The following is a 27,640-nucleotide window of genomic DNA, read 5'->3' as shown; positions in this document are numbered from 1 at the left end:
AAGAGGAGAGGAAGAGGAGGAGGAGGAGGAGGAGGAGGAGGAGACACTGTTCCCAGGAACAGATTCCATCTGTCAGCCTTAATCTACTAGTCACAGACCAGCAAAGGTTCTCACCTCAGGAGACGAGCACACCTTGGGGCTGTTTTATAATGTCCATCTGACAATGTTTGGCTTTCCCTACACCACGCTCTCATGGACGTAAATCCCGCCTCTGGGGCTAGGATGTCAACCATGGACCTCAGACTGGTTCTCCTCAAAGTAGACAAGATTCACAGCTGAAGTTACATTGTGTTCTTAATTTTAAGAAGTCCTTCTCGTGGTTTCCTCTATCAGAGAGAGTAGGAAGAAACAGGACTTTATCAAAAGAAAACCAAGACATCCAGAAATAAATTGAAACATGGAGAATGAAGAACCACTGAGTGGTGAATAAAAAAGGAGATTAGGAGAACTTGAAGTTAAGGTAAAGAGCCCTCGTGTGTGTGTGTGTGTGTGTGTGTGTGTGTGTACATATGCACGCACATTTGTGTATGTACACAATTCGTTTTAAAACAGCAGGAAACCTAGTAATTAACCACAGCTTCTAAAATCCAGAGACGAAAAACAGTACTTTGGTTATAGACCAACTATCTTAGAAGAGCTAATAATTAGTTTGGGGGGGGGGGAAGCTAAGAAAATAATGGGTTTTGAAATTGAACGGTATAAAAACTACCAGTTGCTAAGAAAATGGTAACATTCCCTTTCATACTATTGCAAAGGTATAGCAGCCTGCAAGTTGTATCATTTTGCCCTTAAATCCATCCTACTTCTATGTTATAACCAGGAATTGGTGCATTACAGCCTGTGAGTCAAGGATATTCTTTATATTTTCAAATAGTTGGAAAAATTTGAAAGCACAGCATTTCATGAAAAAAAATGTCAAGTGCATAAATAAAGTCATATTGGAACTCTGCCACATGAATTTGTTTTTGTATTGTCTATGGCTGCTTTCCTGCTATATAGGCAGAGTTAAATAAGTAGCTGCAATAGAGACCCCATGGACCTCAAAAACCATCTGACCCTTTACAGAAATAAAATGAGCCAACCCGGGTTCCAGACCAACTGAACCCCCTTTACCCCCATTGGCACCATGTGAACATCATTACCGATAGCTGCAAAAGCTGCCATTCAGCTTATTATACACGTTTGAGTGGTTATCAGTTGCTCAGAGATGATAAACTCCTACATCAGGCCATCGATCAGTGTTTATTCAACCAGATTTCCTGGGATCAAACCACTTCAAAACTACCCTTGACACTATCCATGGGCCAAAGAAGGTCTTAATAAATACGTAGCTATAAGATTGTAAAAATACTCATCAGTGGAAAAAGGACAATATAACAAAGTAGCCCAGGAATTATGCCCCACACCCTCACAGCTTTTATCCTGTTAGTATAAGAAATCTCATTAGGATTCACATTAAGCCATTCTTTAAAATAATCACTTATATGCCTGTATATAGGATCCCCCCTTATCTGTGGGGGATACGTTCTAGGACCCCCAGGGATGCCTGAACTTGTGGATACTATGGTACCCTATATATACTATGTTTTTTCCCCATGCATACATATTTTTCACTTAAAGAAAGCACATCACAGCTTTTCTTTAGCATATCTGAATTGCCAGCACCACTACTCTTGAGTTCTGGGTCAGTATTAAGTAAAATTAGGGTTACTTGAATGCAGGCACTGCGACATCTCAACAGCTGATCTGTAACCAAGATGCCTACTAAGTGATTAATAGGTGAGGAGCGTGTGGATACCTGGACAAAAGAATGATTCATGTCCCAGGCAGGAGAGAACGGGAAAGTGTGAGATTTCATCATCCTACTCAGAATCATGTGCCATTTAAACTTACTGTTTATCCTGAAATTTTCCATTTAATATTTTTAGACCATGGTTGATAAGTAACTGAAACTGTGGAAAGTGAAACTGAGGATGGGGAAGAGGGAACTACTGTGTATTATTATTCTGTATACTCTTAAGTTCCATACAAAATTATTGAGTCAATTTAGTTTGATGATAACTTAGTAACAGCATCCCTTATTCACATGTAAATTACACACAAATCAGCTTTAGGAAAAACAAAATAAAGAAACTAACCAGACATCAGTCATACTTCTCTTTCAAAGTTCTGACCTTCCCTCGGCATCACTCAGCACTCCCACCTGCCCTTTCAAAACTGTCCTGTCCCTTGTACAGGTGTACAGGCATACCTCAGAGATAGATATTGTGGGTTTGGTTCGAGACCACGGCAATAAAGTGAGTCCTAATCTTTTTGCTGGTGGAAGGTCTTGCCTTCAATTTGTAAAAAACGCAATATCTGTGCAGCACAATAAACCAAAATACAAAAATGAGGTATGCCTGTACTCAGAAGAACCATTCTCTCAGCTCACTAACACTATTTATTGGGTCCACGAAACTCAACTAGTCACATGCCCAATTATATCTCGGGCAATTCTGTTTGAAAGCCTTGTGATTGTGGTTTTGCTCCTATCTAAATGGCTTTCCCTTTGCTTCTCAAGCAAATCGAATCTGGCCTTTAGAACATCATTGAACAGGTTTCATTCCCAAGTCCAGAGATCAGCCCTTTAATTCATAAAAAGCAGAGTCATCTACTATATAAGGAAGATAGGAAACTGAAGAGCAAGAACTGGCACTGTGTCCTGGAGTCTAGAGATCACACACGAGGATTTCGGAGCTGCTTCAAATGAGTCATCTTGGCTGTCCATGGCCCTAGAGCAACCTTCTGGAAACTCTGCCAAAGGAGAAGTTTGCACTGAGCAGCTGACACAGACCTTCCAGTTGTCCAGAAGTTAGATTTCTCATTGTGAACAAATAGGCAATCACTAACTGGACCTGTTTTTATGAATCAGTTCCCTCAGCCGGGATTAACTATGAATAAAATAGGAGAAAATAGAGATTCTGGTTTTGTAAAACAGACACACTTAATGCTGGTGACTACACAAAGGCTCCATCTCCTCCTATAACATATCTAACTCATGGCACATTTTACCTGCTTCCTCTAAGTATTTATTGAACACTCATTGTGTGCTGGTGACTTGCTAGCAACTGTAATATATATGAAATAAACAGAGCAGAGTCTACTCTATTGAGGAGCATTAACTTGCTGGATAAACAAGTTATACATGAAATAACAAAAGACCAATATAAAACCATATCTACCAAAAACAAACAAAAAAACAAACAACAAAACCCATAAAAAAGTAAATTAAATTAAAAATAAAAACAAACATAAACTACCAAATGACCAAAATGTGTGTGAGACACAGTGAGAGAAAAACGCAAGGATGATGTGGGCAGTGTGGGCCAAGATATAACAGCTCCAGGATGTAAGAAAAAATCAGAGCTGAGCCGCTGAGAGAAAATCCCACAAATGCGAAGACATAAAGGAACAAGGGGTATCTGACAATAAACAAGCCACCTTAAGGAGCCAAAGATCCACACTGGTGATCAGAGAACTGACTCCTGACAAGATGAAAGGACATCCCCTGAGGGCTTGGTGGCCAGAGAGTTGAGACTGGAGAGGGATGCAAAAGGAAGACTCTGAAGAGGAAGACATGAAGAAAGTAACACTTGCAGAATATACAATCTTTCTTCTGATGGCACAAGTTGAATCAGAAGAAAGAAAACCATGAGACAAGGAGGTGAATCAGCAAGTTAATACATGATAAGCCATGAGTTTAGATACACTGAAGTTTATAGTAAAAAAAAAAGAAGAGAAAAAAAATTGCCAACATCCAGGACATGAGCTCTGGTGAATGCAGATCAGTGATTTCTTCCCTTCCCTTGCACCGAATGCTTACCATCCACACATAGCCAGGAAACTGGTTAGTAACAATAAATAATCACAATGACGGCCAATGCACAGGAATCTCCTAGAGTCCTGCTTATACTTTCAGAGATTAATATGACAGTCTTCATGCTTGATGGTTAAATAAATTGTTACACATAGAATATTAGTAATCTGTACACAGTATATTTGGCAATTCTCTAGACAGTACAATAACTTCTGTGGATAAAAATGGGGCTCTATGGAAATTAACCTCACGGGGTGATCTGATCATAAATTCTTAACTGGGCAGGTCATAATGGGTAGTCACGTTCAAAGCATGTAACTTTTTTAGTAAAAGGTTTATCTTGGCCTTAACCAAGTCCTATCCATTGTTTCTGCACATCTAAGTTAACACATCTTTGAAAAAAAAGCATAACCACCCTCAAAAGAGCACATAATTTTGTTAACCATCCTGTAACCCAATTGCCACCTTACTTTCTCCCACCTCCATGTAATCTTCTTTACGTCCCCTCACTAATTTCAAATGCATAAAAGAAACTGCAAAGCCGTCATTCTCTGGAGTATTTGAGATCTTGCTCCCTGGCATATGTCGTCAGAGTTTGGGCTCAAACTCTCATAAAAGTTCTTCACAGGTTTGGACGTTCTTCTGTCGATACTTGTTTTTCTAATCACACCAGGTAAGAGTTCACTTTATTTGCTCTTTACATCCCACTTCTGCTTCTATATCAGAAGTGGCATCTGATGTGGCATCAAGTGTGGTCAGAAGTGTGGGGCTATGGGAGGGTCCCTGGCGGGGCTGGGAAGGCCTTCAGGTCCCCACCAGTTCTCCTGATGCAAACAGTCCTTGCGAGACAGGAAGCACCTCTAAACTAGCAAGCACACACCTTCTTCAAGACGTTTAGACACTGTCTCCATCTGTTCCCCTTAACAGCTTCCCTCTGCCGAGGCAGAGGGCTCCCATATTATCTGGCTTGAGTTACTGCCAGTTTGTTTTCATAAAGATCACTATCTTGGCCAGACACTGGGAAATAAGTGAGACACAAATCTGGTTTTGATGAAAAGGAGACATTAAATGGGGTGTTAGTATTACCCAGGGGACACCGAAACTCTGAAACTCCATTGCCTCACAGATTTCACACCCTGCCAAAGGGAAGGATCAAACCCTACAGTATCGGGCCTTTAAAAGCCAGGAGAGAAAAAAAGGATTGCCCAGGACTGTCCACAGACCTACTCATGTGACCAGCCAGAAAAAGGACAAACCCTTGTGCGCTATAGGTGCATTTGCTTTAAAAACTATGCATAGAAAACCAGGGTATCCACCCTTCTGAGTTTCCCCTAAATCAAGTAATAACACTAGACTACAATTCACATGTTAAACTGGAACCTAAGAGAGTAACCTGACTTTGAATCACACTACAGATATAGAAGGTATGATTGCAGGTACAGGAGGTGTCATCTGAGAAGCTGGTGTCCCTGACCCTTCTAGAAGCAGCCAAAATATGTCCACACCCTGCAGTCAAATAAGTCATCAGGAGACCTGGACTAGTGAAAAAGCTCATGCCCAAATGGACTGGGTGACAATGCCACTCCTACTTACTGTTAAAATCTTTATAATGACCAAGAGGCTATTTCTTTGCAAGTAAAGGCTTTGGAGCTTCTGGTCAAGATGGCAGAGTAGGTGAACGCTGTGCTCACCTCATCCCAAACCACATCAAAATTACAATTAAACCACAGAACAACCATTATTGAGAACTGCATGAAGACTAGCTAAACAAAAACCCCTTCAAGACTGGTAGGAGGGGTGGTGACATGGAACGGGCAAGCCCCACACCCACATGTGGCAGTTAAAAACTAGGAGAGATATCTTGGCTGTGGAGATCCCCTTGAGAAGTGAGAGGTCCCAGACCCACACCAGGATCCCAAGGCCAGGGTTCCAGTGCCGGGAAGAAAAGTCCCCATAACTTCTGGCTGTGAAAACCAGTGGAGATTGTGGGCGAGTGACAGGGAGGGCTGTTGGAGTCCCAGGCGTTCCTTCCAAAGGACTGCACATGGATTTCCTTGCTGACAAGTTCACTCAGTCCAAACTCCAGCACTGGGGCAGCAGCTTGAAAAGTGCCAGAGACAGATGGGGAGGAACTGAATCGTCTGGCTTCAGCGCTGGAGGGGAGGTTCTCTCTGTCATTTTGCTACTTAGATGAACCATGTTCCCACAGAGTTGGCAGGCGGGCGTCAAGTCTGAGTCTCCATCAACCAAACACAATTCGCCTTGCCCTGGTGATTCCCTGAAATCCCACTCCACTCAATTTGTAGGCCACCCAAGCTGCTTACAACAGTTTTTCCACACAAATGGCCTATCTTGGCTTGGGCTGCAGACTTTACTAAAATATCTCAAAGGTTCACAATCCCAAATAAGAGCATCTGTCCTCAGCATTCCCTATACCTCTTTCTAAGTGGCCCCAAAACTGGCAGTAGTGGCAGCTGGCCTTGGTTCGCACCTTAACATCTCCCAGGTGCCTCCAAGCCCAGCACAGTGGCAACCATCAACAGATCACCCTGTAGCTCATACCAGGCAGCCCGAGCTGGGCACAGGCAGTGACTGACCTGGGCTTGCACCATTTCCCAAGATGCCCCAGAACCAACACACCAGGTGGCCAGCTTCAGATCACACCAGAGCACCTCCACAAACAACTTACCCAAAGGGTGGACTTGGCAGGCACCAGAGGCCCGCTAAAGTGAATCCTGCTCCAGGGGGTCAGCCCCTGCACAATAGCTCCTCCACTGTAGTCACAGTCAGTCCTTCCAGCCAATCAGATCTGAAGGTCAATCCCCCCCATTGACATGCTAACAGCAATCAAGGTTCAACTACAACAAGAGAGCACACACAACCCACGCAAAAAACACATCTGGAGCACCTGACTCAGGTGACCAGGAAGATTGTGCCACTGGACCCTATAGGACATCTACTACGTAAGGCCATTCTACCAAGACCGGGAGATGTAACAGCTCTACCTAATACATAGAAACAAACATAGGGAGGCAGCCAAAATGAGGAGACAAAGAAGTTGGTCCCAAATGAAAAAAAAAAAAAAAGCAGAACAAAACTCCAGCAAAAGAACTAAACAATCTACCAGATGCAGAATTCAAAACACTAGTTATGAGGATGCTCACTGAACATAGGGGATAAGTAGATAAACTCAGTGAGAACTTTAACAAAGAGATAGAAACATAAAAACGGAGTTAGGAAACATAAAAAGGACCAGGCAGAAATGAAAAATACAATAACTGAAATGAAAAATACATTAGAGGGACTCAACAGTAGATCAGATAAAGCAAAGGATTGAATCAGCAATTTGACCTATGAACCTGGAGATAATGGTTCCATTCCCAGTCAGGGCACATGCCCGGGTTGTGGGCTCAATCCCCATTGGAGGACATGCAGGAGACAGCCAATCAATGATCCTCTCTCATCGTTGATATTTCTATCTCTCTCTCCCTCTCCCTTCCTCTCTGAAATCAATAAAAATACTATTAAAAAAATAGTTCCTCACATAAAATTTTTTAAAAAGTAGCAATCCTTGAAAATTCAACAGTTGAATCAACAAATGCACTATTTGCTGTTAAGTAGCACTTCTATTTATAAATTTGCATGCCTCTAGATTTTTAGTCTCAAATTAGCTTTAAATATGATGGTCAAAAACCTACTAGTAATTATCAAACAGATGCCTCTAGATTTTTAGTCTCAAATTAGCTTTAAATATGGTCAAAAACCTACTAGTAATTATCAAACACTAATTTGAAAAGATATATGTAACCTTATGTTCATTGCAGCATTCCTAGTAACAGCCAAGACATGGAAGTAACCTACATGTCTATCAATAGATGCCTAGATAAATAAGATGTGATGTATATATGTGCAACAGAATATTACACAACTCAAAAAGAATGAAATCTTGCCATTTGTGACAACATGAATGAACCTAGAAGGATTTTGCTAAGTGAAATAAGTCAAGACAGGGAAAGACAAATACTGTATGATCTAATTTACACGTGTAATCTAAAAAACAACCTAAATGAATCAACAAAACAAAACAGTAACAGACCACAGATATAAAGAACAAGCTGATGGTTGCCAAAGGGGAGGGGTGGGAGATGGGAATTTAAAAAAAACCCAACAACTTATCCTTTTGCTGATGCAAAGAATAACATGGGTACTCCATTTATTGGAAATTCTAGAACTGCCTAACAATTTCCTGCCAGCATGAAACAATTTCCATCAGCAAACAATGGCACAATTGGTTAAAACAAAAAAGTAGCATTATAAAACAACAGTAAACTAATCCAGAGACGGATGCTCAACTGCAGCCAAGACTCTCTGAGTATCAGGTAACAACATCTCTCTCTTATATTTGAAAATGCAAAGACACAGCTCTCCCCAATCCAGACTTAAGGGCAGTCTCATGGGAGTGTACTTAAACAACATGTCAGACGCACTTGCATAATGGACAGGCGTGGGCTTCCTCAAAGAAAATATAGAAAAAGAGAGCTTCCTTGCCGACTGCATTGGCACAAGGCACACCTTTGTGACAGGTTATAGTACAGCTGCAGGGATGTCATCATCCTGATGTTACCACTGATGTGTAGATTAGGGACATATTTCAGATTTTTAATAGTCTTACATTAAAAATATTCTCTAAATCTTCAATGAGGACATTTATGTTAACTTTATCAAATGAATCTTCCATTCAATACACTCAAGAATGTGAATGCTGCGGTTATAAGGTTAAAGAATTTCTTCAATATAAAAATATCTTTTAGTGGATTCAACTGGGCCATGATATCATTTCTTCCTCTGGCTTGTTCAGTTCTATGTTTTCTGATTCTTAACAAAGAAATTCTTTGTGGTTCCATGTTAAAGGCAAAGTGAGAAATTGTGGCCTCCATTATGCCAGACAAGGCTTGACTGGTCAACACTGCCTTCAACTCTTTTCTCATAATCACAGACGTTCAGTTTGCACGTCACTGGATTAGCACCAGCTGATTCTCAAATACAAGGTGCCTTTGGAGAACAGCAGCAACAGAAGGCCCTCGCAGGGTCTCTAGCTTTGTTATTAAAAGACCGTCAAATCGCTTTACCTGGTACATCACTTAGTCGGGCTGTCATGAGTTTTGAAAAGTCAAATGTTTAGGACAGGTAGCATGGATAATAAAACCATAGTCAGATGCAGGTGGGGAGTCAGGTTTTTAGACAAGGTACTGCATTTCATTCAGTTCCAACGGCTGTTTGATTCCCTACGTGATCAAGACCAGAATTCTGCTGGGCTTCAAGGTGAATTTGAGAGCGGGCTGTCTGATCCCTTACAGGGGGGCCTCCTCACAGTGACCCATTTCAGAGCAGATGCCTCAGATTGACAGATTCCTAAAGAGATCTTACAGTGTGCAGGTTCCTGCTTGAGTACACAATTTCTTAAATCTATAGGTAAGAGATCACTGGGTAAAGGGCATTTGGGATCTAATTGTGTCTGCCTCAAAGAGCAGGTAAATAAAGCCCAAGGTGTGAATAACCACCTGAATCAGGATGTCACAGTCTTTGAAATCTTGAATCTTCACCCCACCTTTATTCTCTCCTAATCATCTCGATTTAAGCCAGTAAAAATAAATGTGATTATTAATCAGGAACTCTTCACTACTTACTAGATAAAAAATTTTCTCTTCCTAGTACTTTAGAAAAGTAGGCTTCAGAACAGACTGCTGATGATTCTCCCATTCTGTTCAGAGCTAGATGATGAAAACTGAGCTATTACTGCATAGCTGATTGCATAGAAAGTGATTAGAAACACCCCCACCCCCATATTATACTTGCAACAAGCTACATTTTCATCTGTTACTCAGCTGCTAGACATCTGCAGACAAAAGTAAGTGTGTGCTTTTTAGGAAGATGCACAAATTCCTTATTTCAACACAGGTAGCAAGAATTTGATATGGCAAGATCTTTAATGAACAGGACACAGCGTGGTTGAAATCTCTCTTCTTTTGAAAAAATAACACTGAAAGGAAATTTGTGAGTTTGCTAATTATATTTTCTCTCCTTCTGATATCAGGGTATTATACAGTTATCAGGCATTCAATTTAGAATGGGTATGGATGGTGGTGAAGTGGGAAAAGGGCATCATTTACTTAGTTGGAAGTAAATAAAAACATAAAAACATAAAATCCCAAGGCCAGAAAAGAACTTTTAAGATCAATTATTCCAAAAATTCTTATTTCCTCGCCAAACTAAGGCTCAAATAAATGACTTACCCAAGTCCACTGCATTGATGTCTAAGGAACACAACAACACAGATTTCCCTGGCTAATGATCAATCTTTCCACTCTACCATACTATCTATGTTCTATCAAGACACAATGAAGTCAATCTTTCATTCAGTGCTGAGTCACCTTGCAAATTCTTGTTGAATACTACTGAATTCTTCTCCCTGCATCCAAGTTTACATTCAAACCTATAAATTTTAGCATGAAATTCTTTGACTAAATGAAAGAAATAAATTCAAACATCTTAGAGCTTCTACAGGCAAGAGCACCTGTGATCCAATCTTAAAATAATAATCTGTTAAATTTCTAGGGATCTCGCACATCCTGGTTTGACAAAAGGCGAGGGCAGACAACACGACATAGCTTTTCTTACCTCGCCCCCCGTTAGCAATACACAGGGCTCCTGAGTGCAAGAGCTCCTGTCTCCATTCAATAACCCAAGATGACTGAGAAACAATCCATGCCATCACTTGTGAGAATGATTTCATTGTAAACATGTAAGATTTTAGGGAGATTCAGTTGGCTGCATTTTTTAAAATTATCAATTCTTTTTAGTGACTCAGACAGGTAAACCAGAGGAATGGATCTCAGAGTTGTGTCCAAACCAGCAGCCTGAACAAGTCGTGGAACTTGGGAGAAATGTAAAAACCTGGGCCCCTCCAAGACTCACTGGATGGAAACTCTGGGGATGGGACACAGCAACCTGTGTTTTAACAAGCTCTCCAGGTGATTCTGAAGTCAGCTAAGGTTTGAGAAAAGCTGAACTAGAACATTCGAAGTGCTACACTGACGTGTGCTGATGGACTGATAACCTGGCACACAGAGATGTGTACAATGGTCTCTGGTTCTTAATGCTTTCTCTACAGGGGCCTTGAAACTTGTACAAAGCGTCAAGCTTATCCAAGTTACATCAGTTTCTGGCAACTTCCTATGGCAGACGCTGCCTAAAAATGAGTCATTTTCCAAAAGTATGGAGGAGTTTTATGAAGACAGATTTTATGACTCAGTTTTCTATTGTTTAATGGACAACTGGTTCTCCATTACAAATTAGATTTTGCCTGCTTTCCCCCAAAGACAGAAACTTTAACTTAAAAAATAGGAGAGAAATAGGAAATAGTGACAAGAGGACACACTCTGCTCTGTTGTAACTTATGAGAAGTTGGCTTGATCGGTGGAATTGGTACACGTGGTCACTGCCCTATGAAGGGGGACATTCTGTAATTAGGGGCCTGGGTCAAGCATTAAATAAGATGGAAATCTGGACAAATGATTGAGTTTCCTAGTGTTCCTAATGCAATAAAGGAAAATTAAATCAGATTTTAAAAAACATTTTTAAAATTGCTTTTAGAGAGAAGGGAGAGGGAGAGAGAGAGAGAGAGAGAGAGAGAGAGAGAGAAAGAGAGAGATAAAAACATTGATGTAAGAGAGAGACATTGATTGGCTGCCTCCTACACATGACCCGTCCAGGATCAAACCCACAACCTGGGTATATGCCCTGACTGGCAATTGAACCTGGACACCTTTTGGTGTAAAGGACAATGCTTCAACTCAACAGTAAGAAGTTTAATTTTAGAAATGGGCAAAACGTTTGAGCAGATACTTTTCCAAATAAGTACATTACAAGATTAGCCATTAGGAAATGCAAAATAAGAAATCACGCTGATATACTACCACACACTATTACAATGGCTAAAACAAAAAGCATAACAAAACAACAAAAAATTGACAATATCAAGTGCTGAGGAAGATACAGAACAGCTAGAATTCTCATACATTGCAGGCAGAAATGCAAAATGGTACAACCATTCTGGACAATTATTTGGCAGCTTCTTATAAAGTTAACTATACACTTTCCATATGACTCAACATTTCCACTCTTAGATACAAATTCTAGAGACATAAAAACCTATATTTACACAAAACTCTTTACATAATTGTGTATAACAGCTCTATTTGTAATCACCTATCCCAAATGTCTCCCAAGAAAATTGCCCTGGCTCCCTACAATAGAATAAAAAGGAATGAACTATTGTTATATACAACACGAACGACTTTCAAATGCAGTATGCCCAGTAAAAGAAGCCAATCTCCAATGGTTAGTACTTTATGATTCCATTCATATGATATTCTGGAAAAGGCACAACTACAGATCAAGGAGCTGGTTGCCAAAGGTTAGTGTAAGGAGAAGATTTGATTATAAAGGAGAAGCACAAGAGAGATTGTTGGGGTGATTAATTGTTCTGTAACATTATTGTGGTGGCAGTTACACCAATATATACAATTGTTAAAACTTGTAGAACTTTACAGAAAAAATTTTAGTGTATTCAAATTTAAAATATAATAAAAATTGGTTTCTTGGGATAGTAGAGTCATTGTCTTATAGCCTCTGTGTGTGAGTAGACCTTAGTTTTAACAATGCTATATTTCTAACAGGAATTTCCTAACTCACAAAATTTTCAACATGTATAAACCAAAACCTTGAAATTCAATCATTTTAATTTACAAAAATTAACACTGGACCCAAATGACGTGTTGGTTAACTAAATGCAAATGTAAAATTTTAAAGCTCTCTCAAATAATGTTTGTTATTTTCCTAAAAATTGAGAATCAGATGAAAATATTCTAAATGAATTTTTTTCTGTGGTTCCACCAACTCCATCAATAGTTTTTAGTAGATAGCTGATAAATTCAAAGTGACTTTGGGCAAATAACGTCTGTCCAATTACTACTAAGCATCAGCAGGCAGAACCACCATGTGTGAATGTATGTCAAAGTTGAAATCCAAATTCTCCCTATTGATATCCTTTCTTCCACTTAGTGTGCCACTACCATTTTAGTGAGCTCCTACTATAAAGTAGGTGCTTCAGATAGGTTTTTCATTTAACCCTGTAACAGCTCATTTTCCAGTTCAGGAAACAATTCAGGGACCACACAATTCTGTAAGCGATAGATTTAACTTCTAATTATTGCTACCCAACCTTTTCCCCAATCCCCAACTCCTCCGGTAATGTACAAAGAAATGAAAAACCTTTAAGTTGTCTTTCTTATATAGCTAATATTTTAAATTGTCCCAGAACTGTAACAGATTAGAATATAAATCCAAGTAAAAACATCACTGTTATTTGTATTTGCATATTATATCTTCTAATTATTTAATGAAGAGGTGACTCCAGTTAGAGGGAACAAAATTTGAGATAACAGTGAGTAGGTTCAAATGGAGTATATGAGTGTGTATTCACCTCCCTGGAATCCCATCACACAGAGGATGCATATTTGTGTATGTATCCAGAGATATATAAGGTGTTCTGGACTAAAGGCATATAAGATCCCTAATGTATTTCCTTCACACTTTAAGTGTTAACCTGCCTTAGGGGAAAACACTTATTTTATCTTGCTTGGTAGATAGATTAAAGAGAGCACTGAAATTATTATTGCTCACCAAGACTTGGTCTGTGGACGCCATTTTCTTTACCGGCTCTCTTAACAACTGTTCCCTCTCGTCAGCTGCTTAGGAATTCCATTCACACAGAAGGGGGCCCACTATCCTACCTTCTGTATGTTGTTTTTTTAAACAAGCCTTTACAAATGGAAAGATCTTGTTCTTTAAAAACAAAGGTCAAGAGAGATAGCAGCTGGAAAGTCAGAACAGAAGTGGATTTTTTTTTTAATTGGCCCTGGAAACAAAATTTCAAGGTAAGATGACAACTTTTCTTGGGAAAAGCAACCAGACAACCAAAAGTGACCACATCATTTTCTTCTCTATAGAGCAGTGGTCGGCAAACTGCGGCTCGGCAAACTGCGGCTCGCGAGACTCATGCGGCTCTTTGGCCCCTTGAGTGTGGCTCTTCCACAAAAAATAGTCACTTGACATCTTCTATAGCTATTTTCTGCTCTATTTTAAAGCACTAAGAATGCTTTGGACAACTTTCCATCTCAAATCTTCTCCCTCCCCACCCCCAACACCTTTTCCATAATTCCCATTACATTTTGGGCTTTTTGACCAATTAATAACATATCTATCATCCTGGAGAATTTACAAATAATTTTAATTCAAACATAATCCTGAAATTTGATGAAAGACATCCAATTTCACGAGACAAATATTATGAGATGACCTAAGTCTTGTTACAGTGTTCTGATTTTTGTAAGTCAAACAAATATAAAAGCTTAAAAATATGTAGCCCCTGAAATATGAAGGTTATAGGATGCTTATCTTTCCTCAAAACAATAAAATATTAAAACAACCTAATGTTCTAGTAACTTCTTTGGCAGCCAAATTGCATTATTGCTTTATATTGAGTTTATAGTCAACTGAAATCTTAACTATTCCTTTTTAAAAGATTACCCCCTTGTTCCTCAATGACAACATTCACATCTATAAATCTACTTCTGTTCTAACTTTCCTGCTGATATCTCTCTTGACCTTTATTTTTAAAGAAACAAAACCAAACAAAACAAAAAGATGACTATTTTTCTGAAAGCACAGCACATTCAGTATTTGGAGTCCTGCCATTTAACATCTGGACATCTCTCAAGTTGAAATTCAACTTGGTGAAATGTGCTTTGCTTAAACAATTTGAAAGCAAATGAGAAACAAATTTGGTCCTATAGATGCATACTTTTTACCACTGTCCTCAAGCTATAATCTTTCCAGGCAACTATTTTTCAAGCTGAATTCTGAAATGTTGGAGGCAATAATTGAGCTACTTAGTATTTCTCTCATCACACCTTTTACTTCAGATAAAGACCTAGGAGATATATGCCATTCGTTTTCATTCTGTTGAACATCTTTTACTGGAATTAAGCCATAAAATATTTTTAAAAACATTTTTTCAGAAGAATTACTTGACAAAATAGTCACAAGATTCCTCAATCTTCAAAGAATATAAACAGTTATCAATGCAACAGCATTAATTATATGTCATTTCCAATCTTCTAACAGGAAAGATAGCAAAGGCACCCATTTATAATGCAATAAGGATTTCTTTCGGAAAGGCATGTGGAAAGATGTCTGTCTGGCTCAAAATGTATTGGTTAAAATTGGTAAAGCTGATCTAAATCTTAATTCAAGACACAGTAGGGTACCCAAAGTAGTGGCCACAGCAAATAAATGTGCCAGCAAACAAACACCAATAAATTGTAACATTCTAATGTCAGGAACATCTCAGCTTTTGTGCTGTGTGTCACAATGCCTGTCACATGGGCAATGGGTTTCTCTTTCGCTTCACCTAACAGCAGAGCTCTGGATAAAGAGACTGGGAACACAGACACATTGAATTCAGCTGAGTGCATTCTTGGAGGGTCTGCTACTGTATTCAAGGCACTCCAGTGACTCAAAAACAATGGTGGAGGGAAAATACAGTCTTTGCCATCCAACAACATAGACCTATTGGGTGGGGAGAGGAGAGACCAGTACAGTGCAACACAGTGTTAATACAAGATCATTAGAACAAATGTCAACAAAGTGATAAACACTGTGCCAATAGAGGTCACTTCTGATTTCAAGGAACATTGCTTCTAACAAAATTTCATGGAGCACAGGCCACCTGATGCAGATGGCAGAGAAACTGAGGTGGGAGAGGGGCGTAGACAAAGGTTTTTGGCCAGGGGAGTGATATAATCGAGGCCACATTTCAGGAAGAGCAATCGAATGGCCACATGTAGGACAGGCTGGGAGTGGGTAGAACAAATGCCAGCAGCTTGCTTACTGGCAGCTGGAAAAGGAGAGTAAATATGGAAAAGGTCACACACAGAGAGAGCAAAAGATCAGGTGTGGGGTGAAGGACAGTGAAATTTTAAATGTGATTGATGCTTTAGGACCTAGGGTCAGTAATTTTAAAAGTGAAGGAAATCCTGAAATTGGAGGGAAAGGCTGGAGAATTACTTTTTGGAGCAGTTGTAGGTTTACAGAAAAGTTAAAAGTACAGATATTCCCCATAAATACCCCACACACACTCCCCAGTTTCCTCTATTATTAACATCTTAGATTAGGGTAGTACATTTGTTACAACTGATGAGCCAACATTGAGACCTTATTATTAACTGAAGTCCACTGTTTACATTAGGGTTCACTCTTGCTCTTGTATATTGTATGGGTTTTGTTTTGACATATGTATAATGTCATATATCTACTATCATCGGTATCATACAGAATAGTTTCACTGCCCTAAAAATATGTGTTCCACCTATTCATTCCTCTGTTCCTCCCCTGAGTCCCTGGCAACCACTGCTCTCTCAGCTGTCTCCATAGTTTTGCCTTTTCCAGAATGTCATATGCAGCCTTTTTGGGCTTAGCTTTTTTAGGTGCCAGCTGGCCCAACAGCTTCCACTAACTCTTTCATTATGTCAGATCAATACTTCTGTGGCTTATTTGGAAGATGAGAAGTTAGTGAACCTCAGTGTCACAAATATGTTTTTATAAGAAATTTTAGCAATTTTAAACATCTTCACAAACCTATTCAAGCGTTTTAATATGCAAGATTTTACTACTGTTCCAGAACATCATCCTATAAAGAGTAATGCTTTGATGGCAGATAGAACTGGTTCAAGTCCAAATCTTCCCCTTCCTGTCCTGACTCTCAGTAAGTTAATCTCTGAAAATTCAGAGTTTTAAAAAGAATGTATTTCGGGAACAATACCATGTTCCTTAAAGGAGTGCTTTAAGGACTAACTAACCAAGATAATATGCTCAAAATATTCAACAGTGCCTGGTACAGAGGAAGCACTCAGTAGTAGTAATACTAATTGTTTCATGATCACTGAGTTTTCTACCAACAAAGAAGCATTAAAACTAGCCAAGGCACCTGGCCAATGTTGCTCAGTGGTTGAACACTGACCTATGAACCAGGAAGTCCCGGTCAGGGCACATGTCAGGGATTTGGGGCTCGATCCCCAGTGGGGGGCATGCAGGAGGCAGCCAATCAATGTTTCTCTCTCATCATTGATGTTTCTATCTCTTTCTCCCTCTCCCTTCCTCACTGAAATCAATAAAAATATTAAAAAACAACAAGAAGAAAAAAAACTAGCCAAGGCTATGACAGTTTAAAGGTAACATTTTATAAAACTCATATACAAAAAAAAAAGCCAACAAAAAAACCCTCTCATATACATAGCAAATATTTGTTATAGGCAAAATACTGCCATTGTTAGGAAAATATTTTTAATGAAAATTATGATATAGATTCTTGATGAGTCTGGTAATGAATATCCACATCCTCACTGAAGGCTAGGTAACAGTTGAGAACCATTCCAGTCGCACTGCAGTTCTAATTAGCTTTTTCCTTGCCTAATTCAACAGATGATACCACATCTTAGAGGTTGGTTTCTTTAGAGACTGACACCAAGAAGCCCTAGTTATCTCTTAAAGGTTACCAATAAAGAATGCAATTAAAAGATTTCAATTTCATGGAATGGAAAGTTAGCTACTAAAGCAGAAAGGTTAGCATGAGTCAGCTCCGCATGGAGGAGGGATCGGGAACATATGAAGTAACGTGTTGCTTAGGATACAGAAGCCTTGCCCAAAGTGTGAATTACACATCTCAAATCTGTCTTACACTCTCTGTGCTTGGATATACAGCAACTATATTGGGATAGGATTCAGGATTCTCTCCAGCAAGAGCAAATTCTATCTTTTGGCTAATGGTCAAGTTCTTCTAAAATTTCTTTTTTCAGATAGTTTGTCTTTCTAACTCGGACAGAGAATGAGAAGACTCCATCTACAAAGCCCCCTAGAGATGATCTGAAATGTAATATGCTCTTGCCTTAAGGATTTCTGTAGAAGGAACATGGGCCAACCATCTCTACACATTCATTTAAGGAAGACATTTCTTTATTGCCATTACCAACACTACATTGGAAAACTTTCTTGGAACATACTGGGTGCTCAGTAAATATTTCTTGAGTGAATAAATGGGGTCTAAAAAGAACTAAAATGATAGAGAGGAAAGGAGCTGAAAGCAGTTTGATTAAAAGCTGTAAGCCCCGGAGATCAAGAATAAACCTGTGTGGCTCTGGAGGGCACACCATCTCAGGAAGCAGTGGAGGGAAGGACTTGGAAAGTCACTTAAGAGGTTTGGCAGCAAAATCTGCTGATCCAATTCTACAGTTCCCCAAGCTTATAGTTTAAGAGAATTTTTTTTAGAAAAGAAACTACCTTAAGGAAATTTGCACCCATAAAAGCTAAGTCTCTTCATACTCTCCATGAATCTCCCTTATGAGAAGAAGCTCTGCGCCTTTCTCTTTTTATCACCACAACTTTATTATTGATAAAACTACACAGCAGCAACCATTTCTTCCTCGAGAAAGCCAGTGATAGGAGCAGAAATAGCCTTTGCTGGGACCCAGCTGTCTTCCTATCTCTTGTCAACATTTCCCCGTCACTGCCCCTCTTCTCAGCAACCCCCACACTTTTAATAGGAACCATCATTAGTTATATAATGAGGTCTTGACGATACAAAATGTGTAGACCCTTATTGTTTAGTTAAACATTAATTGAGCACTTTCTATGTAGCAGGCACTCTACTAGACTTGGAAGTTGGGTGACTCCCCCACTGTGCCTTGCTTCAGAGTGGCAAGCTCCTTAAACTATCTGAGCACTGTTTTGAGGATTAAGTGAGATAATATATGTAAAATGCTTGACACAGTGCCTCGTAATTATTTGCCATTCATTCACTAGACAAGTAATTGTAAAGAGCATGCCTTGGGCTGTAAGCAAAAACATGGTCCTATTCTTATGGGACCAAAGCTCTTCTGAGGGAGCCATGTAGCCCTTAAGAGCTTATACCATGGGGACTGACCTCACCTGAACATCGTGGGAAGGCTCCTCTAAGGACACGAGCCTTAACATGAAATCAGAAGGATGGAGGGCAGTAGCCAGGAAGAGGGCACTTTAGCAACTGGGATCTTTGGTTAGGGCTTTAACGTGGGAAGGGTTCACCTAAGAGACAAAGAGGTGACCGTACATGGCTGGGGGTTAGGCAGATGGTGACAATGGCTGGAGATGGTGAGTGAGGCACAACCAGATCATGCCGGACCTTTAAAGCCTTATTAAGGAGAGACCTTTAAGAGTCAGAACTGGTATGATGTGGGCACTCAAGTATAGAGGGTGAGGGAAAGAAGGAGGTGGACTCCCAGGCTGTGAAACTGAGTGGATAATGGTACTTTTCCCATGAAGAGGACTCAGAGGAGACCAAATCTGTGATTTTGTTGTTGCGGGAAGGGTTATAGAAGGGAGGAGGGGGTGTTACAAAGTCATGAGTTTAGATCGAACATTTAAAGTGTGAAATCGGATACAAATGTGGAGAATGTTGAGTCTGCAATGACACACACAGATCTTGGGCTCAGAGAAGTGGCCTGGGCTGGAGATGCACATTTGGGAGCCATCAGGAAATCTCACCTCCATCCATCTGCAGCGCAGGGAGAACAAACTGAGGAGAGGAGCAAGCCAGGGACTGAGTCTTGAGGAACTGCCACTTAAATGTTGATTGCACAGAGTAGCACACATGCGGGGAGAGTGGCAGGAGAATAGTTGTAATAACATGAATCAGACAGGTGAAAGGGACCTTATCAGTAGACACCCCAAGCAGTGGAGAGACACAGTAACGCGTTCCCTTGCCCTCACTCACTTTGAAGGCACTCAGCTGAGCTGCACCCAACTATTCTGCCAGTCCCTTCACCAGGACAGGAGTTGTCAGACAGAAGTCAGAGGCAGAGGAAGATGAAAGGCAAGTGTGGGGAGGATTGCGTGGGAGGAACACACTCAGAGGCCTGATGCCTGAACACTGTCCTGATATTGTTTTGGTGAGGCATGCTCTTCTGTCAGCACATGATGCTCTAAAAGTCAAGGCCATTGCTGAAGTCAGTGCCAGCGCTGATCCTTTAGGGATGCGGCAGCTTTAGCAGAGCATTTGGAAGGAACCTAGCAACTGGATAAAGTCTTATGAAATGCAAGATTCTAGGCAGACATCTCCAAACAGCACCAACTAATAGGAGAATGCCCCACATGAAAATACCTAGCTTGAGAGAAAAGCAATGGTAAGACTTCCTTTCTTACTAACACCCCACACCAACATAGGAAGGCCTGGTATCAAAAGTCTCTCTGGCCCTTTAAAGCCATATAATAGAACATGTGGTACATATGCACAATAGAATAGTACTCAGCCATAAGAAAAGATGAAGTGTACTGCTATTTGCAACAAATGGGACCCTCAGAATATTATGCTAAGTGAAATCAGTCAGTCAGAAAAAGCTGAGAACCATATGATTTCACATATATGTGGGATAGAAAACTGAAATTCACAGACACAGACAACAGTATGATGATTACCAGAGGGAAGGAGGTGGTGGGGTAGAAAAGGATAAAGGGGACCAAAATATATGGTGATGGGAGATGATCTGGCTTTGAGTGGTAGGCACACAAAGCAATATATTGATCATGTATTATAGAAATGTATACCTGAAACCTATATAATCCTATTAACCAATGTCACCCCAATAAATTTAATAAATTAAAAAAAGGGCAACGGTACTCCAAGCTTGGTCCATGGACCTGTGCCATCTGCAAACTGTTGCTGGTCAACAATGGGTTAAGGAACTTGTGCTAGAACACCTATCATTCACCACACTGATTGGTCTAGCTGACGTTTCTCTAGTAGAAGTGTGTGTGTGTGTGTGTGTGTGTGTGTGTGTGTGTGTGTAGCCCTTAAGGGAGCCATGTTTTGAGAAAGAGATTAATTTATATCCTTGTGCAAGTTCCTTATCTTGTCACTGATGGTAATAGTTTGTGTTCTTGGGTACTTTGAGTAGCAGTAATTTAAAAAGGCAGGAAACAAGAGGTGATTACAACCTTTGGAACAGCAAAATATGACCTCACATTAACATTCATTACAAAAAAAGCATTTAAATGAATATTTATTTTAGAGCCCTCGTTTATTATCTTCTTCTTTCCAGGTGCCAGTATATACAAGACACTGTTCTAGGTTTTATTGGGTTTATAAAAACATCAAAGATAACCATGTTCATCAGGATTTTTCAGCCTCATAAGTGGGAAAAGACATAAAAACAATTGTATACATCAAACACCAGATATGGTAAAATGCTCTGGAGTGTTTGTAATAAGAATTATAGCCCATTAGAAAGTTCTGTCTATACAGTATTTTAAATAAATATTCAATAAGTTGACTGTTACATTTTAATCTCAGTTGTGTGTGTGTGTGTGTGTGTGTATGTGTGTGTGTGTGTGTGTGTGTGAACAGCTCTCAATAAATCTTTAAAAAACAATTTTCCTCTAAGGTAGAATAAAGGAGTATTTGTAGATAAAAATAACGATAATAATGATGATAATAATAAGATATTGGCTTTTTTGCGAATAGCTAAAAAATATTCAATCTCTACCACAATACAACGAATATAAGATTTTAATTAAATAAGGAAATAAAACTTTAACAATAGAATTAAAAATACAGTCAATCTGAACTTCAGATTAGGTTGATTATATTTGAGTGACCTCTCATAAGAAGATGTTCTGAAGTTCAACTTTTAAAAATAAAAAACTATTTCATACTTCAGACACGATATACTTCAGGACACAAACTATTTTTATGTTGCATTATTCCCACAAAGTTTTGAAACACCTATTTTAATACAAGATTGATTAACTGAACTAAAACCGATTACAGCATGACTTAGGTTGGACTCGCACCGTGTAAGAATCCAAACATATATACGAGTGGCGACTGCCTCCCTTCTCACCAAGTGGTGGTGGCTGTTAGCATTTAATGGCCATTTGAAAAACGCCTAATAATGTTTTGCTATTCACCAACCATACCTCAAAAAGAAACTGTCGCAAAGCTGGAGGATTATGTAAATGAACTTTGAAGAGTTGACCCACGCTGCCTCACTAAGTTTAATAAGAGCTACCTGGCATCACCCAAGAACTAAAAGTTGTTACAGGAAAGATGCTTTTTTACCTAAACAAACAGCCTCTTACTCACATTCTATTTCTATACACATCATAGAGTCCCTGGAATATAACCAAGGATGCCACGGTGACTCTACCTGCAGAATATAATGAGCAACTGCATCTGTGCCAAATAGAATCCCGCTCTTTCCACACAGACTCCAGTCAACTTAGAGCTCAACATTGTCGCCGCCTCAGCAACCATAGCAACCATTTCATTCTTCTAGACGACAGGGTAATGTCTCCAAGGGCAAAGCAAAGGAGAGCAGCTGCCTCCCAGGTTGCACCACAATCACAGATACACAACTGTAGAAAACGCAGCGGGAGGGCTGCTGGGAACACAAAAGCTCAGGCTCCACTCCACAGCTTTTGGGGGTGGGGACTGGGGAGGACCAGACAACCCAACAAGTAGACCCTTCAAATAAAAGCAGGTCTTTTACATGTAATACTCTTCTCATTATCAAGAAATTATCCTAATTCCCCTCCACATTTCTTGTTTGCATTTTTGTGGCACCAGCACCATCTAAAAACTAGAGCCTTGTCATGCATGTTATTCTTGCTTAGAATTTGCCAGAAATACTACTTTAATGGCAAGTGTGTGTTGTGCTTTTAATACATAGCTCAGAAAGCAACCTGCTGTGGGTAGAAACGGCAAGGGATTTGGAAACAAACTGACGTGGCCTCCAATCTCAGTCCTGTTGCTTATTATATCACCTTGGCAATTTAAGCTTTCTGAAGCTCAATTTACTAGTAAGCTTGCTGTAATTTTAAATAAGACAAATATTCAAGGCACAGTATCTGGTTTACATTAAGCTACCAGGAGCAATTATCATTAGGATAAGGCTAGTCCAGTGGTCGGCAAACTGCGGCTCCTGAGCCGCATGCAGCTCTTTGGCCCCTTGAGTGTGGCTCTTCCACAAAATACCACGTGCGGGCACGCATGTACAGTGGTCCATGCGCAGAAGTCGGTATTTTGTGGAAGAGCCACACTCAAGGGGCCAAAGAGCCACATGTGGCTCGCGAGCCGCAGTTTGCCGACCACTGGTAGACCATAGTCTGTGATTTAGCTCCCAAGATAAAAAAGCAGGTTAAAATGATGCCAATATAGGGAAAATGATTATGATAAAGTAAGAAAAAGAATGCAGACTGGTGCAGCCACTGTGGAAAACAGTTTGGAGTTTCCTCAAAAAATTAAAAATGGAACTTCCATTTGACCTAGTAATCCCACTTCTAGGAATATATCCCAAGAAATCAGAAAGGATATATGCATCCCTATGTACATAGCAGCACAATTTACAATAGCTAAGATTTGGAAACAGCCTGAGTGCCAATCAACAGATAAGCGGATTAGAAAACCATGGTACATCTACACAATGGAATACTACACTCTATAGAAAAGAAAGAATTCTTACCATTTGCAACAGCATGGATGGAACTGGAGAGCATTATGCTAAGTGAAATAAGCCAGTCAGAGAAAAATAAATATCACATGATCTCACTCATTTGTGGAATATAATGAACAACATGAACTGATGAACAACATGAAAAATAGAATCAAAGTCATAGAAGCATTGAACAGACTGTGCAACCTATGAGGGAAGGGGTGTGAGATGTGAGAGGGTAAGAGATCAACCAAAGGACTTGTATGCATGCATATGAGCATAACCAATGGACACAGACAGTAGGGGGAGTGAGGGCATGTGCTGGGGGGTGGCCAGGGAGAGGTCAATAGGGGAAAAAGGAAATTCATGTAATACTTTAAACAATAAAGAATTTAAATTTTTAAAAAAGTAAAAAATAAATAAATAAAGGTGGGCAAACGGGGGGAAAAAGAAAAAGAACACAATATGAAACTACATTAAGTAAAACAATTTGATTTTGGAAAATGAAATAAATGGAGAGTCAGGCACACAGGGGCTCACAGAAACTGGCAATTTTCTAGGTCTTCAGTTGGGTGACAGGTGCCCACATATGTAGTATTCCTTAAGTTATGCATATATGTTCTATATACTTCTATAAGCATGATATATTTCTCACGCAAAAACATTTAAAGTTAGAAAAAAAAGGAGCAAAGACACCAAGATGTTTTATTATTTCTATAAGGTAAGGTTGTAAATAAAATGTATTTTTATGCATTTCTGTATTTTCTAAGCTTCCTGTAATAAGAAAAAGAATTATGTTATAACAATGTTACAATGACAAGTCCTTAGCTAGAGATACGGTCCTGCTATGGGAAGAAGGCACTACTCTCTAACCAGCATCTGCATTTGACATTCATTAATTAGGAGATGTCCACACTCAGGAAGTGGGGTGCATGCCACAGAAGCAAGGGAAACAAGTGCTTCTGTTGTTTTATTTTTTATTTTTATTTATTTTTAAAATATTTATTTTTTAATGATTTCAGAGAGGGAGAGAGAGAGAGAGAGAAACATCAATGATAAGAATCATTGATCAGCAGCCTCTTGCACACGCCCTACTGGGGTTTGAGCCCGAAACCCAGGCATGTGCCCTTGACCAGAATCGAACCCAGGACCCTTCAGTCCGCAGACAAACACTCTATCCACTGAGCCATGCCAGCTAGGGCTGTTTTTTTGCTGGGTTTGTTTTTTTTTTAAAGGAAATTAACATTTGGGTTTTCACTGTGAGCTTACCCTCTCAGTAACAATTCTGTGAGGCACCTCTTCTTACTCCCATTTCACAGGTACCTGTAAGCAACTTATCCAAGAGTTAAGTTGGGTTAGAAAGCAGACTACCTTGTTTATACACCTTGCTACTATCTTACCTTGAAAATGTAGCCTTTCATCAAATGCTGGTGGGCATGTGTGTATGTGTGTGATGATGCCATGCTTGGAAAAACCACACATAGGAATGCGGAGGAATCTCTCCTCTTAGAGATGCTTCATTTTTGAATGAGGAAAAGAAATGGAGATCCAGCACAATTTATTAATAAGGTGCCTGAGGTTTGGAACAAGGAGGAGTCTATGGCTCTATTTCAGTCTCTGCTGCAAAAGTATGACATGGTCCTCAGCAAATCAAGTGGTTGAGCCTTAATTTCCTCATCTCCTCCAAACTTTGGATGAATTCATCCTATTGAGAAGAGACACTGCCCTGGCCAGTGTTGCTCAGTTGATTGGGCTTTGTTTCAGGCACCAAAAGGTTGAGGGTTCAATTCCCAGTAGGGGGCCTGCAGGAGGTAGCCGATAGATATTTCCTTCTCACATCAATGTTTCTCTCTTTCCCTCTCTTCTGTCCTCTCTCTCTCAAAATCAAATTAAAAAAAAAGAGAGAGCCATAAAAATGCTCCCATAAGTTAAGCATTATCCAAACATGTGGCATTAAGAAAAATGGAAATGTGTAGATATTTGTTTATCCAACCTCATGTTCTGGCAAACAATTGGCCCAAGAGAAAGCTGAAGCATCTCTCCGTCCTGAAATCTAATAGGCACACCATGCACAGTCAGAGGCTCTTTGCTCGGGGAGTTGGGAGGTTTGGTTTTCCCACGTACAGGAGTTTCACTGTGTAAGATGACTTGACACTGCCTTGTTGAGGTTGGTCTATCAGCCCGACTTCAGGAGATGATGAGAGAGTGGAAATTATAAAATATCCTAGAGCTGAATCACCAGCACCCCCAACCTGCAGCCATGGAAGCACCATAATGTGGTAGCTAACACATCTGTTCCCAACAGGAAAAAAGTTCCGATATTCATCAGGGCCTCTTAACCTTTGGTTTAAGGGTGTGATCACTCATCCTGCCTCGTCTTCTGGATTACAAATGTACCTCTAAAACATTATTGTTTTGCATTTCAGTGTACTTGTCTCAAACAGCAATCTCATTTGGGCTTTTATAATACCCATAAAATTCTTAGCATGAGTCATCATTTTCCTATCCAGAGGAGCATTGTAATACCACTGGTGTGAGGAGGGAGAGCCAGCAGAGAACACCAAGTGACACACTTCTTACTTGAGAAATGCCAAGTTAAAAACAAACAAAACAAATGGCTTTTTAAAAAAATCTAGAGAACAAATGAAAGTTTCAAACTTAATGGATCTGGGTGAGACAAGCAATGTTTGTTTTCATTGAAGTCAATACTTACTATAAAGACTTCACAAATAATGAAAACACTCCCACATTTTAGAGATGAAAAAAATCACCTTTGAAGTGATATTTCAATTACCCATTACATACAAAATAGTAACTCTTGAGATCCCAAAACACTTCCTGGGTCGGAAGATCTCAGATAACCACAGTTTTCAAGGAGGAGAACTATGTCCTAAAGCTCCACACTGCAGAAGGCAGAATTATTGCCCTTAAACAGTTTGTATTACAGCACAGTGTGGCTTCATCTTGCTTTCCAATCAATGTTATTCAGATATAAGCCAAAATTTTCCCCAACCAAATCATTTCCTAGAATAGTGCATTGGCTTCTACTGTGTTTGAAACCTGTGATTGTGAATACCACTTGTAGCAAATAGAGCCCTCTGACATGACCCTACATCACGGGGTTCACACCTTTGCATCATCTTCTTAAGTGCAAGCAGGACCTGTGGTTTGCAAAGGTGACAGTCACCCTCATGATTGTGCTGTGTTTTAAAAGACTGTCTTGCCAACTTGTACTTGTCTTTCTCTTTCTGCCCACTTACTGGCTTTGAAGAAGCAAACTGCTACCAGTCCTACAACCCCAGGAAACTGAATGATGCCAACAACCACATGAGCAGGGAAGTCAGTGGTTCCCTAGTTGACCCTCTGGGTGAGAACCCAGCCCCAGTCACGATCTTGAGGGCAGCCTCCAGAGACCCCAAGTAGGGGACCCCATTAGGCTGTGGCTGGATGCTGACCCACAGAAACCATCAGATGATAAATGTGTGTTGTTTTAAGCTGCTAAGTTTAAGTAATAGAAAACGACTACACCATTACAACAGTGATTCTCTGTAAAGTGAGCAATCACTTCCTAATTCATGGTTTTCAAGTTTGGTTCTCTTAAAGGAAATGCTATACCCCTCCTGAGAGGTTTCACCTCATAAGTGCCCCCTGTTCAGTGAGTCACACTCTGTGCAAAGTGCTTCATACATACTACCTCGTTATTCCCCACAACAGTCCTGTGAAGATAGAGATGGTTAATATACCCATTTCACAGATGGGAAAGCTACAGGTCCAATGCCCAAGGTTTCACAGCTATAGCCATGGTCCCAACCCAGGATCATCTAATTGAGAAATCCTTACTCCTGCTATTCCATGCTGCCTCTACTTGTTTCTCTCTTTGAATAACCCGTAGAACAGTATAGTTAACATTTGGAGCATTTTATCAAACTACTTTTCCTTGTTTAACCACTGGGGAAGAACCCTTGGGGAAAAAAGTAATCATTACAGCATTATAGTGATGTGTATTCCATTAAGTAAAGAGCAAAGATGCATCATTGGAGACCACAGTCATCTACACCCCCATATTCCCAATTGTTATGTACAGATGTGGAAGTTGGACAATGAAAAAGGCTAATAGGAAAGAAATTGATTTGTTTGGAAA

The 27,640-nt window shown here is 39.9% G+C and overlaps 1 protein-coding gene across 2 annotated transcripts in view; it reads right to left on the bottom strand.

The window, feature by feature from the left end:
* Nucleotides 1-27,640, bottom strand: part of IQGAP2 (IQ motif containing GTPase activating protein 2) — a 283,664-nt gene that overhangs the window by 167,929 nt on the left and 88,095 nt on the right. The window lies entirely within an intron of this gene.

Source organism: Myotis brandtii, unplaced genomic scaffold, assembly GCF_000412655.1.
Source record: "Myotis brandtii unplaced genomic scaffold, ASM41265v1 scaffold115, whole genome shotgun sequence".
In the NCBI taxonomy this organism is placed as follows: Eukaryota; Metazoa; Chordata; class Mammalia; order Chiroptera; family Vespertilionidae; genus Myotis; species Myotis brandtii.
Note: the sequence above shows the minus strand (reverse complement) of the source record. Positions and strands in the feature narration are given on the sequence as shown.